The sequence below is a fragment of the Odocoileus virginianus genome, chromosome 16 (genome assembly GCF_023699985.2).
Source record: "Odocoileus virginianus isolate 20LAN1187 ecotype Illinois chromosome 16, Ovbor_1.2, whole genome shotgun sequence".
NCBI lineage: Eukaryota > Metazoa > Chordata > Mammalia > Artiodactyla > Cervidae > Odocoileus > Odocoileus virginianus.
In genome coordinates this window covers 7,791,668-7,807,770 of record NC_069689.1, presented here as the reverse complement: position 1 = coordinate 7,807,770, position 16,103 = coordinate 7,791,668, and the positions used below count along the sequence as shown (strand labels likewise).

At 52.5% G+C, this 16,103-nt stretch overlaps 2 long non-coding RNA genes across 3 annotated transcripts; one reads left to right on the top strand and one right to left on the bottom strand.

Moving 5' to 3' along the window:
- Positions 1-352: 352 nt before the first annotated feature.
- LOC139038671 (uncharacterized) lies at positions 353-9,493 on the bottom strand. Of its 2 annotated transcripts, XR_011491713.1 has the most exons (4): positions 9,379-9,493; positions 7,942-8,020; positions 6,702-6,841; positions 353-834 (listed from the first exon to the last, which is right to left on the bottom strand). It is a non-coding gene; the product is annotated as an uncharacterized lncRNA (long non-coding RNA). The 2 variants fall into 2 exon arrangements; XR_011491712.1 differs by lacking the exon at positions 353-834 and having other exon boundaries at positions 6,621-6,841.
- Positions 9,494-11,748: 2,255 nt separating this feature from the next.
- Positions 11,749-14,981, top strand: LOC139038600 (uncharacterized). Its single transcript, XR_011491620.1, has 3 exons — positions 11,749-12,964; positions 13,133-13,225; positions 14,208-14,981. It is a non-coding gene; the product is annotated as an uncharacterized lncRNA (long non-coding RNA).
- The last annotated feature ends 1,122 nt before the right edge of the window (positions 14,982-16,103 follow it).

Below are 16,103 nucleotides of genomic sequence, written 5' to 3'. Positions count from 1 at the left end.
GGTCTGACTCGTTTCGTCCAGCGAGACTCCCCTGAGGTCCCAGGTGGGACTGGAGATCCCTCTCCTCCCAACATGTTCACTGGCCGAGTCCAGTGAGACCTGGAGACTCAGCTGAAGGGAGCCGCAGGCAGGCGAGCAAGGTCCGCAGGCCCCAAGGCTGTACGAACGGGGGTCCCGCGGCCAACACGGCAGGTGTCCACCAAGGTCACGGCTCTGGGGAGACAGAGAAGACCCCCTTAAAACAGCTGTGCTGCTCACGACACATGGTACTCGGCCTGGTCGTCTATTTACAAATGCAAACACAGAACTGAGAACCCAGATAACAGGGAAAGCAGCACAGCGCGGGCTTTCCTGGTGACTCTGGTAAAGGACCCACCGGCCAGTGTAGGAGATGCAGGAGACGTGGGTTCAGTCCCTGGGTGGGGAGATGGCAGCCCACTCCAGGATTCTGGCCTGGAGAACCCCGTGGACAGAGGAGCCCGGCGGGCTACAGTCCAGGGGTCGCGTAGGCTCAGACATGACTGAGCGACCGAGCTCGAACAAAGTGCAACGGGGGCACTGAAATTATAAACAGATCAACTCACGAGGGCACAGTTATCACAGGGAAAGGAGGATGAACAGATCAACTCACGAGGGCACAGTTATCACAGGGAAAGGAGGAAAGCTCAAAGAGACCACGAGACTCCGGAGGGCAAAACGGCCCACCAGGGAAGAGCATCCGCGTTCCTGGCACGAAGGTCGTGGGTGAAGTTCACGGAAAGGCCAGCAGCTCAGGCCGGGCTGAACACTCGGGGAGGGACCCAGGGAATGTGGTCACGAAATTTCTATCTGGACCTGAGGCAAAAACAAGACGGGGCATTTGCTGTTTGTTACAGCCACTAGCTTTTTCCCCTTTGCCCAACTCCAACCCTGTGGGCTGAAAAAGGTCAGCATTTCATTTTCCCAGTCTCCCTTGGATCAAGTGTTGTCATACCATGCACAGCTGGGAATCTGCTGAGGGGTTTCTGGGCAAGAACTTTCTCTCATACAAAAGAAGAAATGCTTATATGGAAAGTCATGCCAACCTGGCATCCCCTCCTTCCTGCCTTTAAACACAGTGTTTGCGAACCTGATGGCTGGAGCTCTGGCAGCCAAATTGTCATAAAGAGGCAACAAATCTCCATGCTGAAGATGGCAGAACAGACGGAGAATGCAAAACCTAGGAACTTGCAGACATTCTAGAGCCACTGAACCCACCCCAGGACCTCCGTCCTTCAGCTTCTTGATAAATAAGTGGTAAATGTTCACAAGGCACTATAGTATATGTCCATATTGTTTAAAACACTTATACTTGGGGCTTGTCACTTGCAGCTGAATAAACCTTTCTAGGAAAGGGTAAGAGAAGTAAGAGAAGATCCAGAAACTGTATAATAGGTGCTCTAGGCAGATATAATGGGGAAGACAAAAAGAACAAATAGTGAGAAATATTTCTAAAGAAAATAGTCCTTGTAGGATGACTCTAGCACATACAGCATGGTGACTACAGTTAACTGTGCTGAACCCCGGTTACGTGCGATTTCACGTGCCGTCGTCATAGCTAAGTGAGGAGATGATGTTAGCTAGCTTGACTGCAGTGATCATGTCACTGTGTGTATGTCTACCAAACCATCATGTCTTACACCTTAAATGTTCAATATATGCAATTTCTATTTTAAAAACAAAATAAATTTTTAAATAAAACACTTTTTAGACTTTTTTAGGTAAAGAAAATTTTCCTGATCTTAACAAAGACTTGGTCCGTTGACTGTCTGGTAGCAATGGTCAGCTAAGCACCAGGCAGGAATAACTTTTTTTAATTTAAAAAGTTTTTATTTTATATTGGAGTACAGTTGTTTAACAATGTTATATTTGCCATTTGACGTGTACAGCAAAGTGATTCAGTTATATGTATGTATATATTCCCTCTTTTTCAGATCCGTTTCCTGTTTAGGTTATTACAGAGTACTGAGCAGGGCTCCCTGCGCTCCACAGTAGGTCCTTGCTGGTTTTCTGTTTTAAATACAGCAGTGCGTATAGTCCCAGCCTCCCAGTCTATCTGTCCCCTGCCCGCTCTTCCTGCCGGTAACCATAAATTCATCCTCTAAGTCTGCGATTCCACATAGAAGCGGTATCGTACGATAATTCTCTTTGACTTATGGAATATTTTTTTCTTTAAAGGACACACACACTCAGTACACGCAGATGAAAATTCTGAACTCCAGGGATGGAAATGAAAAGCTGTCGCTGTGAATAAACAGACCGCCTGGTGAGCTGTGCACATCGGAAGGGCAGTCGGCTCCTTTGCAACCCAAGCGACCAGGAGACAATGAAGAACCGCCCCCGAAGGAAAATTCTATGGAAGGAAAGCATTTGTTTCCTCAATGCCCAGGCCAATTGTGATTCAAGTGTAAGGAGAAATCATACTGTCGGATATGGAAAGACTAGTAAACTGCTCAGAGCCTCGATGGAAGAACAGAAGCACTCATACCAACACTGGCAAAATGAAAGAGTAAATTCAAGAAACAGGGAAAAATTAAAACGAAGGAATGATGATGAACAAAGAAACCATAAAACGCAGAATTATTCTTGATAATTATCAGCAATGCAGTCATAACGTTTAATGTGATTATTAAGAAAAGATTCCTAAAATAGTAGATAATTAAGGTAAAAGGCATTAATAACATCTGGAAACTAAAATTCTGGAAGACAGTCAGCCAAACGAAAGAGATGAGGATGAAAAAAGAAAGGACTAAATGGGTGCCAAATGTCATGTCCTATTGAAGGGAGGAAATAGACGTAATTAAAATGCAATGTGAGTGGGAAACACACTTCAATGTTTTTATTTTGAAATTTTAAAAGACATCTCTGGTCCAATGTCTATGACTATGCATCCACTGCCAGGGCCCAGGTTCAATCACTGGTAGATGAACTAAGATTCCACATGCCGCTCAGGGTGGTCAAAAAAAAAAAAGGTTGAGACTAATAAAATACAAATAAAATGTAAAACTTCTAACAGGTCTGGTGTCTATTCCAACCCTACTGCTCACTGCCCTGTGACCTTGAGGACTGATCTCATTCCTCTGAGCCTGGGAGTAACAAACTCCACCTGAAGGACAGCATTATACAAAGTTAGTGGAGGTGATGGAATTCCAGTTGAGCTACTTAAAATCCTAAAAAAGATAATGCTGTGAAAGTGCTGCACTCAATATGCCAGCATATTTGGAAAACTCGGCAGTGGCCATAGGACTGGAAAAATTCAGTTATCATTCCAATCCCAAAGAAGGGCAATGCCAAAGAATGTGCAAACTACCATACAATTGCACTCATTCCACATGCTAGTAAGGTTTGCTCAAAATCCTTCAAGCTAGGCTTCCACAGTACATGAACTGAGAACTTCTATATATAAAAACTGGGTTTAGAAAAGGCAGAGGAACCACCAGCCAAATTGCCAACGTTCATTGGATCATAGAGGAAAGCAAGGGAGTTTCAGAAAAACATCTACTTATGCTTCACTGGCTACACTAAAGCCTTTGACTGTGTGGATCACAACAAACTGGAAAATTCTTAAAGAGATGAGAATACCAGACCACCTTACCTGTCTCCTGAGAAACCTATCTGGGGATCAAGAAGCAATAGTTAGAACCAGACATGGAAAAACCAACTGGTTTGAAATTTGGGAATGAGTAAGGCAAGGCTGTGTATTGTCAACCTGCTTATTTAACTTATATGCAGACTATGTCATGTGACATGCCAGGCTGGATGAACCATAAGCTGGAATCAAGATTGCTGAGAGAAATATCAACAACCTCAGATAGGCAGACGGTGACTGCAGCCATGAAATTAAAAGACATTTGCTCCTTGGAAGAAAAGTTATGACAAACCTAGTCAACTTATTAAAAAGCAGAGACATTAATTTGCTGACAAATGTCCATATAGTCAAAGCAATGGTTTTCCCAGTAGTCATGTATGGATGCGAGAATTGGACCGTAAAGAAGGCTGAGCACCAAAGAATTGATGCTTTCGAACTGTGATGTTGGAGAAGACTCTTGAGAGTCTCTTAGGTTTCAAGATCAAACCAGTCAATCCTAAAGGAAAGCAAGCCTGAATGTTCATTGGAAGGACTAATGCTGAAGCTGAAGCTCCAATACTCTGGCCACCTGATGTGAAGAGCCAACTCATTGGAAAAGATCCTAGTGCTAGGAAATATTGAAGGCAGGAGGAGAAGGAGGCAACAGAGGATGAGATGGTTGGATGGCATCACCAACTCAATGAACATGAGTTTGAGCAAACTCCAGGAGATGGTGAAGGACAGGGAGGGCTGGCCTGCTGCAGTCCGTTGGGTTACAAAGGGTCAGACACAGCTGAGCAACTGAACAACAACCACTCTAGTGGCAGAAAGCAAAGAATAACTAAAGAGCCTCTTGATAAAGGTGAAAGAGGAGAGTGAAACAGCTGATTTGAAACTCAACATTCAAAAAACTAAGATCATGGCATCTAGCCCCATCACTTCATGGCAAATAGAAGGGGAAAAAGTGGAAGCAGTGACAGATTTTCTTTTCTTGGGCTCCAAAATCACTGCAGATGGTGACTGCAGCCATGAAATTAAAAGGCGCTTTCTCCTTGGAAGATAAGCCATCACAAACCTAGACAGCATATTGAAAAGCAGAGGCATCACTTTGCCAGCAAAAGTCCATCTAGTCAAAGCTATGGCTTTTCCAGGAGTCATCTACAGATGTGAGAGTTGGACCACAAAGAAGGCTGAGCCTGAAGAACTGATGCTTTTGAATTGTGCTGCTGAACAAAACTCTTGAGAGTCCCTTGGACTGCAAGGAGATCAAACCAGTCAACTCTAAAGGAAATCAGCCCTGAATATTCATTGGCAGGACTGATGCTAAAGCTGAAGCTCCAATACTTTTGGCACATGATAAAAGAGCCGACTCCTTGGAAAAGACCCTGATGCTGGAAAAGATTGAGGGCAGGAGGAGAAGTGTGTGACAGGCTGAGATGGTTGGATGGAATCACTGACTCAGTGGACATGAATTTGAGCAAATTCTGGGAGATAGTGGAGGACAGAGGAGTCCGGCATGCTGAAGTCCATGGGGTCACAAAGAGTTGGACATGACTTAGCAGCTGAAGAACAACATCCTGTATCTGTATATTATACATATGTAACATACATGGAGAGGGAGATTTATTATAAGGAACTGGCTTGTGCAGTTATGAAAGCTGACAAGCCCCCTGCTCTGCTGTGAGCAATCTGGAGACTCAGGGAAGCCAAGGGTGTATGTTTCAGCCTGAGTCAAAAGGCAAGAGACCGATGTCCTAGCTGGGAGACAGTCAGGCTGGAGGAGTTCCCTCTTAGTTGACCATTTCTGCTAAGCAGCCCTTCAACTGGTTGGGTGAGGCCCACCCCCACTGGGGAGTTCAATCTGCTTTACTGGTTCAGTGATTCAGGTGTTAATCCCATCCAGAAATGCCCTCAGAGACACACTCGAAGCGCTGATAGACCCAGTGGCTATGCTCCCTCTGGCCCAGTGAAAGTGACAGTAAAATGAAACGTCACAGGCAGCCAGCCCTCCCTCCAGCCCCGGACCCGATCGGGCTCAGCACGTAGGTTCTGAGTTCTTGGCATCTCGAGCCTGTGTTCATGGGCCCTGAATGATGGGGAGATGAAGCTGCCCACCATGGTCATGGCTGATTTCTTTCCCTGGCGTGATGTCAGAGCCGCCAGTGGCAAACACAGCCCCGTCCATGAGGCTCCCGAGCCCAGCCCACAGCAGGCCCTCCCAGGGACTGCCGCTTGGCCACCCTGTAGTGGGGACACACCCCCTGAGCTTGCCAGCAGCGAGCACCGAGGTCATCAAATCAGAAGCCCCAGCTCGCGTCAGCTTGGGAGCTGACCCAAGAGGAGTCCCAGCCAATTCTTCATGAGCCCTCTCTACCAGCCGAGCAGCTCCCGGCGGGGCCCAGAGGACAGCTAGTCTGGGAGCGAGAGGACCTCCCCCAGACCCAGCACAGGCACCACTCAGGGCCTCACTGCCTCCTTGTCCTCAAACCTATTTTTACTGGGAAGAGAAGCGGGGATGCTTGCTTTGTTTTCTAAAACCCTCAAGGAGCAGGAATCCCACACAGTCTTGTAGGAAATTAAATTTAGAAATGAGATGCTAGGCTTGGCAGAGACCACAGCGGAGCCTCCAACTGGGCCAGACTGACATATCCACGAGACCACATCACAGTTATTAACCTTTTGCTCCAAAACATATGGAGAAAAGCTGCTAGAAACCCAGGGAGAATTTGCCTAAATGACAGTCACAGTGGGAGACCAACACACCTCCAGCAGCAATTGCCAGATCAAAAAAATGAGTAAAGGAAACAGGAGTGTTAACAGAACAGTTAACCACCATAAATTAACAGATACACAGGACTTTACATTCCACAGTGAAAGAAAGTGCATTCCTTTCAAATGCCAAACAAACAAAAGAGCATGTGTGAGGACTCCCGGAAAATTTCAATAGGTTCCTAAGATCAGAAACCACACAGATAGTGCCCCCTGAACATATGCAATAAACACAGAATTAATAGCAGGTGATGCTTTTAAAGTTCTGACCTCTTGTCAGCTTGACAGAGCAGAGTCCACTCCACCTGTCCTGCCACTTGCAGGCTGGGTGAGTTCACGTCCTCACCTGCAGAAGGACGGCCAGGCCACCAGCTGCATATTTCTGTGTCCTGAAGATGGAACGCAGTGAAGTGCTTAGTATACGTGCCCAGAGAGCTCTCAACGTCAGCCAGCGTCACTGGCGTCAGGCGGGATGCACACAGTCCTCTGAGTCAAAGAGAAAACGAAACGTCCCATTACAGACTCTTGATACATTTGATAACGAGGGCATTACCTATCAGCAAACGTGAACGCAGCCAAAGCAGCTCCCTACGGTCAATGGGCAGCCCTCAGGAGCTCTGATAGAAGACAAGAAAGAATGAGAGTGCGCTTTCCTTTAAGAAGCTCTCTTGGGTAAAGCTTCCTTTATTCAGCGTGTTTTTGAGATTCGTCCATGATGTTGCACATATCAGCACACTGACATTTCAAAAATGTGCTGGCTCAATCTTTTCAATATATTCCACAAAATCTAAATATAGTGACTTGAAACCCACCATAATCAATAATAAAAAAAGACAGGTCTTTAATAGGCATGATTTCTTTCTGATTTACATGTATTTTCATTCCTCTTTGCCTTTTGAATTTTATCCTAATGTAATGTATTTTGTGCACATCTTTGTGAAAAATAGGAAGGGATGGACCTGACCCCAGCAAGTCCCACAGGGACCACCCACTACAATATGTACATAAACTGAAATGTCATTTTCTATACTTCATAAGACTTAATTATCTTTATGTTTGAATTAGGCTATTTTTACAGTTATTAGCTCATAATCAAAAGCACAAATTTGGGTGTAAATAATTTATATTATACATTTCAATAGAAAGCTGACAAAGAAAGTTAATTTTTGTTGGAAATGCATCTCTTGATGCAATGGATGGGGCTTTTTCCCACTTAATTCTTGTTTCCACGACTGGTTATTACTTATTGTTAAAAAGATACAGTGTGCAGCATCAGATTTACTCCCACTTTTTAGGTTTTTAGCATGTTAGCACTAAGCAACTTTTTTCCCCATATGTAGATATAAACAATCTGCCTGCAATGCAGGCCTGGGTTCAATCCCTGGGTTGGGAAGATCCCCTGGAGAAGGGAAAGGCTACCCACTCCAGTATTCCAGCCTGGAGAATTCCATGGACTGTATAGTCTATGGGGTCACAAAGAGTCGGACCCAACTGAGCAACTTTCACTTCCAGATATTTGTATGTAACAAAAGGAGTTTTCTTACAGCAATTCCAAAAATCACATAAAATACAATATCAAAAGTTACCGGAAATTCCTGGTGGTCCAGCGGTCAGGACTCTGAGGTCTCACTGCAGGGTGTATGGGTTCAATCCTTGGTCAGGGAACTAAGTAAGATCCCACGAGCGTCATGGCATGGCCAAAAAGAAAAAAATTACTGTCGTGGTCAGCTGATTCGCAGAGCCATGTGCACCCGGGGCTGGTGTCACTCATATAGACACACTCAGATTCGGGGACCCCCGCCCCCCAGTTCTGAACCACCTGCCGAAGAAGACAAAGAAGGTGATGCCCCATCTCGCCACCAGAGGGCGCACCAGCCCCCAAACGGACAAGGACGGGCTGCCGAGGGCGGTGTGCCGCTGCCTGGGGAGGGGCTGGCGGCAGGACTGGGGGGTCCTTGCACCCGCCCGGGGTGGGGGGCGGGCAGGGGCCGGCATCAGGGCGCTCAGCGTCCCGGCCTTCTGTGTATCTGCTCGGGGCTGCGGTGGTCCTGCATCAGTGCCTGGTCTCCCCACCTCCTGGCTGGAGGCCTGGCCAGCACCCCCCTCTCAGTGGCCCCACTTCTGAAGCTCTAGCAGAGTGTGGGGGTCCCCAGAGCTGGGTGCACCATACCCCCACAAAGGCCACGGGATCCCCTGCTGGAGCAGGGACTGTGTAAAGTCCTGAACTGGGTCTTCTCTCTGCAGAGCTCCTGCCCCCAAGGTCCAGGGAGGGGTCCCGTGCCCCTTCGGGGGACAGCAGGCTTCTCAGAGTGGCGGACAGGGGAACGGAGCGCTGGTATGGCCAGCTAGGAGCCGAGGGGCCCCGCCACGGACCAGCCTCACCTCTGACCTGTGGCCTCAGGTCTGCCTGTGGTAACAGCTGCTCAGTGTGGGGTTGAGCACGGCCCCCAGGCCCGCCAGTCAGCATCACCCCAACCCAGTCTCCCCCAGGGCAGGTTCTGAGTCCCTTCTGCCCACCCCCTAGCCCTAGGCTGGCTGATGAACCTCAGCCACGATGCCCAGGCAGAGAAGGCCCGGCTGGGGTCTGGAGCCCCACGGACCCTCAGTTCAGGGTGGGATGCTCCCGACCCAGAGGACCCAAGGACCGGCCTCCCCAAGGTGCAGCCAGTCCGGCCCGGAGCCCTGACCCGCCACCACCTCCATCACAGCCCAGCCCTGCCTGGGCCCTCGTCTCTCTGCAGAGCGGGCTGTTTATGGCTTCTGCTCGGGAGGCTCACAGGTCGGGGGCTGCAGTGACCTCTGCCGCCTGCACGTGGCGGGAGCTCAGGACGCGGTGTTTCTCCTGCGCACCCCTCTCCCAGCCTGGCCCCCAGCCAGGAAGGCGGCCAGTGCTCGGAGCACCTCCATCACCACCCCCGGCCCCGGGCGCTGTGGGCCACCCCTGACCAGAGGAAGCCCCACACCCGGCCCCTGCCTGAAGCTCCCTGCAGGACGAGCCCCGGCCCTGGGAGCAAGGGGCTTACTCGGGGGTCTGGGGGCTCATCCGAGGACCCCGAGGGGCCTTGAGCTGGCTCTGTGCAAGACGGGCCCCGTGTCGTCTCCTGCTGCGGCCCTGGGCTGAGTTATTCTGTGTGCGCGTGCTCACAGCCGCCTGAGCAGCAGCTGATCCGCCCGCACAGCCCGGCAGCCCTGGGCGGCGCCATCTGCCCACACAGCCCGCGGCTCCATCGCCTGGATGGGCGTCTTCCAGGATTTCCTTAGATATTTTAAGGCTTTGGAGCCCCAGATCCTCCACACGGAAACTACCACGTGGGCGGTTTGCAGATGCTTGGGTCCTACAGATGGGAGCCACTGACAGCCCCCGGTCCCCGCTTAGGGGTGGGGGGCCTGTGACCTCAGACTGGGGCGACCCTGGCACGACATTCCAGCCTGTACCTGGGGGAGGGTGACCTGGAGGTGGACAGACATACAGACGGCTCGGTGCCTGGCCAGCTGAGACCACAGAGCTGTCAGGAAGAGCAGCTTGTGGACCAGAGAGCCGGGGGGACCCAGGACAAAGGATATGCCCCTGGAGGCTCGTGGTGCCCCCACCACGGGCCCTGCTGACTAAGCCCAGTTACCCTGGAAATAACTAAAAGCCGCAGGGGAAGAAGTGAATTGGGCACAGGGGCCCCTCCTGCTCGAGGGGCGGAAGCAGGGTGGTGACCACATGGGGCTGCTCCTTGCGAGCCTCTGATTCCTGCACTTTCAGAGCTGGAGTCTGCCCTGCCTCCCGCCGAGAGGCCTGGCTGCTCCAGAGGGAGGCGGTCTAAGGACCACAGGCTGGGCACAGGGATGCCAACGGCCCCAGGTCCGCACCTCTCACCTACAGACAATCCACTCCCTGCCACGAGCAGGGGAGTCCTGTCCCGGGGGCCGCCCAGCCGCCTCCGTGTCCCCAGTCCGCTCTCAGGAGCCTCTGTTCTGGGTCAGCCTTCCTCCTGCGGCTCTGCCGGCTCCTTCAGTAGCAAGTGCCAAGTTGTTTGTGTCTAAAGCTTATGGAAGTGCCCACAACACCTGCACATGTGTGATGGAAACGACCGGATGAGATTGGAATGCTTCTCCGTCTTTGGTAAGTATCCCTGAGCATATTTAACACAGTCCCTACTCCAGGCTCCATCCCCCCAGGAACCGTCCATGTCTCCTGGCTGTTCCATTGTCTGAGGTGTCCCTTCGTGGGTTCTAACGAGGAGGCCTGGGGACAATATCTCTAAACGCTTGCATGTCAAAGGCAGTCTGTCAATAGCGACTGTGTGTGCAAGTTACTTGGACAAATGTGAAAACCCAGCTGTCATCCTATACTGACCTAAATAGACCACTGCATTTTCTTCCTCCATATACCACTGCTTTTGAAAAGTCACAATCTGATTTTCTTCCCCTGATAGACCTCAGGCATTTTGCCTGACAGTCTGCTGGATTTTTTCCTTAATACACAATAATGTTACAAAACTACGTCTCATTCTGGGTCACTCTCCCTGAGCATGGAATGTGTCCTTTGAATACTTAAGTTTCAGACCTTTTCATGCTAGGTGAGTCATGTTGGATTTTAATTTTTAACACCTGCTGTCTTCCGAGGCTTTTGATTTTTTGTTCTTCCAGGAATCCCTTTATATGTATGTTAGCTCCTGTTCTTTCTTTCCTAAATACTTTGAGATATAATTTACATGTCATAAAATTCAGTCAGTCAAAATATACAATTCAGGGGGGGTTAGTGCATTTGCCAGGTTGTGCAACCAAACCATCCCCATAATCTAATCTTAGGACATTTTCATCAGCCCGGAAGAAACTGCATGCCTGTCCGCAGGCCCAGCCTCTGGAGGTATGCCTTTCGTCTCTCGGGTCTGCCTGTGAGTTCCGCACAAACGGAACTCACAATATGCGCCTTCTCTGAGGGACCTCCTTCGCTCAGGGTGGTTTGCGAGGTCCATCATGTTGCAGCAGTGTCAGTAGGTCATCCTTTTCTATAGCTCGGTAATATTTCTATTACTTCGTTCCATCAGTACAGCATATTTTGTTTATCACGGTAAGATCAGGCGGACTCCTGTGATCAGAAACGTGGGGGGATGTGAAGCGTTGGCTCCGGGTCACAAGTCACAGAGGGCCCGCGGCAGGCTGGGCTGGGCGTCTGCTCCATCTGCCAAGAAAACCCCTTGGATTCTCCTTGCGCTCACCCCAAGGAGGCCAGCCGCCTTGCTGTCGGGCCACTCGACCGGGCCCTGGCGAGGTCCTCACCGTGGACCCGACTTGCTCCCGAGGGGGTCGGTCACCCAGGAGGAGTTTCTGAGTCCCGGTCGGGCCTTTGGAAGTCAGTGACCCAAACAAGCATGGACCACGCGGGGGCCCCCGAGCCGAGCTTTCCGCGTGAGCGCCAAGGGTCAGCCCACCGCGCGGCAGACGTGGCCGTGCGCTGTCGCGTCCACCGTCCGGGGGGCGGCAGACTGCCTGTCCCTGTCCGCGGGGCTGCGACGCTCCAGCTGGCCCGCTTTTGTCCGGGAGACCCTCTGCGCGGGGTCAGGCTCTGACCACAAGCCCTGCCTGTCGCGCCCTTCGGCATAAAGCGGGTGCCCGGTGCTCGGAACCCGCAGCGGCGCAGACGCACTGCTCACGACCCCTGCGCCGCCCGGGCGCTGATGCCGGGCTGCTCCGCCGACGGACGGCCCTTCCTGCTCTCCGCCGGGCTTAACTTCCGTCTCCGGCTTCCCAGTCTGGGGCGGTCCCAGCCATCGCTCCGCGGAGAGCTCGCCCCGCCGCGGACTCCGCTTTCCCCACCGAACGCCCCGCGCTGCCGCCTCAGGGCCTCTGGGCGGCGATCGCGGCTGGGCCTTTGCTGAGCGCGTTGCCCCCGAGATTCTGAGCAAGTCTTCCGGCGCTCGGTGTTCTCAGGCCCGCCGGACACCCGCTGCTTCCCCTCTTTCTCCTGCTCCGAGGACACCGGTCCCCGAGCTGCCGGCGGGGCCTCCCTGCCACCAACAGAGGGACGCCCTGACGCCTGGCTGCTTGCAGACGGTGTCCGTGCACTCTGGTTCCGCTGCCCTGGTGGACGTGTGGGTTTATGGGGTTTGGGGAGAGCCGAGCCCTGTGCCATTTCTAACACATCCTTCCCTGAGACAGGGCGTTAGAGAGTTTCAGGGCCTTAGAACAAGGATCATCGCATTGTGCTCAGGACCTAGGAGCCAGGAGTCCAGGCTGCGGTGGTGATGGACTGTTATGGGGGGGAGGGGGATATTAAGGAGATAAAATGCTTATAAACCATGTTGACCTCTTATACTATGTGTATGTATAAAGTTGTTAGAAGCTAAAACCTAAAAACAACAGCCGTGTAGAACCCCACTGATTCTTGGATCCCTGTATGTGTGTTCATGCTAAGTCACTTCAGTCTTATATCCGACTCTTTGCGACCCCGTGGACTGTAGCCCACCAGGCTCCTCTGTCCGTGGGATCCTCCAGGCAAGAATACTGGAGTGGGCTGCCATTGCTCCCTCCAGGGGATCTTCCCGACCCAGGGATCAAACCTCCGTCGCTTCTGTCTCCTGCTTTGGCAGGCGAGTGCTTTACCACAAGTGCCACCTGGTAAGTGTATAAATTTTATAAAAATCAAATCTGAAAAAACTAAAGGGAATCGCAAATATGAGCAAGGTACATGAGACTACCAAAAATTTTCAGACAGATTTTTAAAGACTTCTAAATATATATATATATAGTCATTGAAATCTGGAACTTGGTTGATTGGCTTCACAGCAGATCTAATGCAAATGAAGAGGGAACACTGACCCGGAGGATGGTCTGAGAAGGTCCCCCAGGATCCAGCAGAGAGGCCAGGGGACGTAGAAGGTGAGGACACAAGGGTGCAGCGTGTATGATTTCTGCCCCAAAGGCACGCATACCCACGCTGGGGAGAGGTAACAGGCTGGGGATTTTCCAGAACCGATAGACTGTTGAAACCTCTGTTTCAGCAATAATCTGGAGTGAGAGAAAGAAACCCTCACAGCGAACCTGCAGGAGGCCCACTAGAGGGAGCACGGTGGACCACAGCGAGGGTGGGGGGTGGGGGGTGGCAGGAAGGAGTCTGGATGTAAGAGCTTCAGGGAGCAGACAGGCCCCTCTGAGTCGGGGGTGGACGGAGGGGCAGAGTCCGGAGTGCGGCCGAGGCTGGGGCTGCAGCAGTGTTGGGGTGATTTCCTGGGATGGGAAAGCCGGCAGGGGAGGGCGCAGGGTGGAGAGGGGGTGGCGGGCTCTCTTCTGGCCTCTGACTTGCATGGGGAGAGCAGACAGGAGGCTGGAGGCCTGGCCGAGCTCAGGAGAGGAACCCAGGATGGGGCGTCAGCAGCAGGCAGTCTTCATGGACAGGCGGGATGGGGCCGCCCAGGGAGGGTGTGTAGACGGACAGAGAAAAGAGAAGCTGCCAGGGGCCACACCCCGGGCCCTCGGAAGCTTCGAGTCGGGGGAGGAGGAGCTGGCGGAGCGACTGAGGTGAGGGAAGAAGTAGGCGCTCTGGATGGATCCGTGTCCCCCAGAATCCACACGTGGGAGCCCTCACCCCCATGGGACCCGACGTGGAGTCGAGGTCTTCAGGAGGTCATCGAGGTTAAATGCGGTCACAGGGTTGGGCCCTAACCCAACACGACAGGAACCTCGCAGGAAGGGGAGGACACCAGGGGTGCGTGCTTGGAGGCAAGGCCACGTGAGGACGCGCAGGGATAGGGCGGGGGAGACCCCTTGCCGGCACTTTGATCCTGGGCCTCCCAGCCTCCGGGACTGTGAGAAGTTCACCTCTGCTGTTTACGCCCGGGTCTCTGGTATCCCACTGTGGCAGTCCCAGCAGGCTGAGACCGAAGGGGGCCCCCGTGACCAGCCACCCTGCTGCCCGGAAGCCCGAGTGGAAGGCAGAAGAGACGCCCTGGCTCAGCAGTGAGTGAACCACCAGAAGCGCATCCTCCAGCCGCCTGCCAAGCTGCCCAGGCCGAAGCCACGTGGACCGAAGTGGGTGACCCTCCCTGCTCAGTCCTGCCCATGTGGCAGACCTTGAGCTAGATGTATGATCACTGCCGTGGAAGCTTCGGGGCACTCTGCCCGTGACCACTCAGCCCAGAGCTGTGCTAAGTCACTTCAGTCGTGTCTGACTCTTTGCAACCCTACGGACAGTAGCCCGCCAGGCACATCTGTCCATGGGATTCTCCAGGCGAGAATACTGGAGCTGGGTTGCCATCTCCTCCTCCAGGGGATCTTCCCGACCCAGGGATCTAACCCAAGTCACTTGCGTCTCCTGCGTTGGCAAGCAGGTTCTTTACCGCTAGCCCAGAGCGGAACCCGGTTACTCTGCAGAGGGAGAACGGAGATCCCCGGTCATCCCTGGGTCCTGAGTCATCACTGGGGTGCCGTTTTCTCTCAAAAGTGTCCTGGCTTGGAGGGTGAGTTGTGAGGTCATCCTGTCTGTGCAAAACCAGAAGGCCCACTGGCTCCTTCCTGGGAGGGGCTCAGGACCCCGTGATTGGGCCGGGCTGGGCAAGTTCCGTTCCTGTTCTTTGAAGGGGGTATGAAGAAGCCGAATGTGAAAATGTCCCATTACATCATAATTTGGTTTCTGGAATCTTCTTTTCTGGTTTGTGCTTAATCGAAGGTCCTTCAGGGAGGGGTAAGCTGAGTCCCGGAAAGGAGGGGGCTTCCTGGAGGGCCGGGTGGGGGCTCCACCCTCCCTGAATGTGGAGCAGTGTTGGCGCTCCCCGGGAGGGTCTCAGCAATGTGGCAAGGCAGCCCAGTACCTCTGGCACCCAGCACAGGTAGGTCCCAGGTTCTGGTGGGAGCCCTGGGTGGTCCAGTCCTGGGTAGCACCCATATCTCAACCAGATCACAAGCTGCAAAGTGAGACAGGCTGGCCAGGCCTGTGCAGGCGCAGTCCTGCCCCCTGCCCCAAGCCCCGCCCCTGCCCCTGCCACTCCCCAGGCTCCTGACTGGGGCCCTGCTCCATCCACAGGGCCGTCCAGGGCACCCAGGGGCCCACAGCTGCAGGGCACCTGGACCATCAGGCCTCCTTCTGGAGGCTGGGGGGGAGGGGGTCTTCCCCAGGTGCCCCACAGTAGGTCAGAAAACTGGGACCTCCTGAGCTGCCCTGAGGTCACAGGTCCCCTTCGAGGGACCCCACCAAGCCTGTTGACGCACCCCACCCACCTCCGCAGCCCCACCTGCCTCCCCACCCCAGACGGCACTTCAAGGGGCTCCGGGCTCCTCTCCAGGTGGCCCTCTCTCAAGGACACTTTCCTCTCGGGTTCCAGAATCCTCTCTTCCCATCAAGCTGGCCAACCTGCAGGTGCACTAGCCCTTGGGGGCCCCCACACCCTGCCACACCTTTATAGACTGCCCCTCGACTAAGCTCTCCTGCAGTGTACTTAATCTGAATGCAAACCTCTTTCCTCTGGGACACAGAGATCTAAGGTCTCTGGGGATTTTGAGGAAGGTCCAATATCAAAAACAGACCAATGCAAATCCCATAAGAATAAATTACAGGACAAAAAGCATATAAGTCTCTCAGGTGATGCAGAGAGAGCACTGACTTAACACCTGTTTTTGACTTTTAAGATTTAAATATTTAACACTTCGCTGTGACCTTTTTCAAAAAGCTCTCAGCAAATTAAGAATAGAGCCAAAGGAAATATTCCTGACTTGATAAACTCACTGAAAGCCCACCACAAAGGTGTATTTAGGTAAGCAGAGT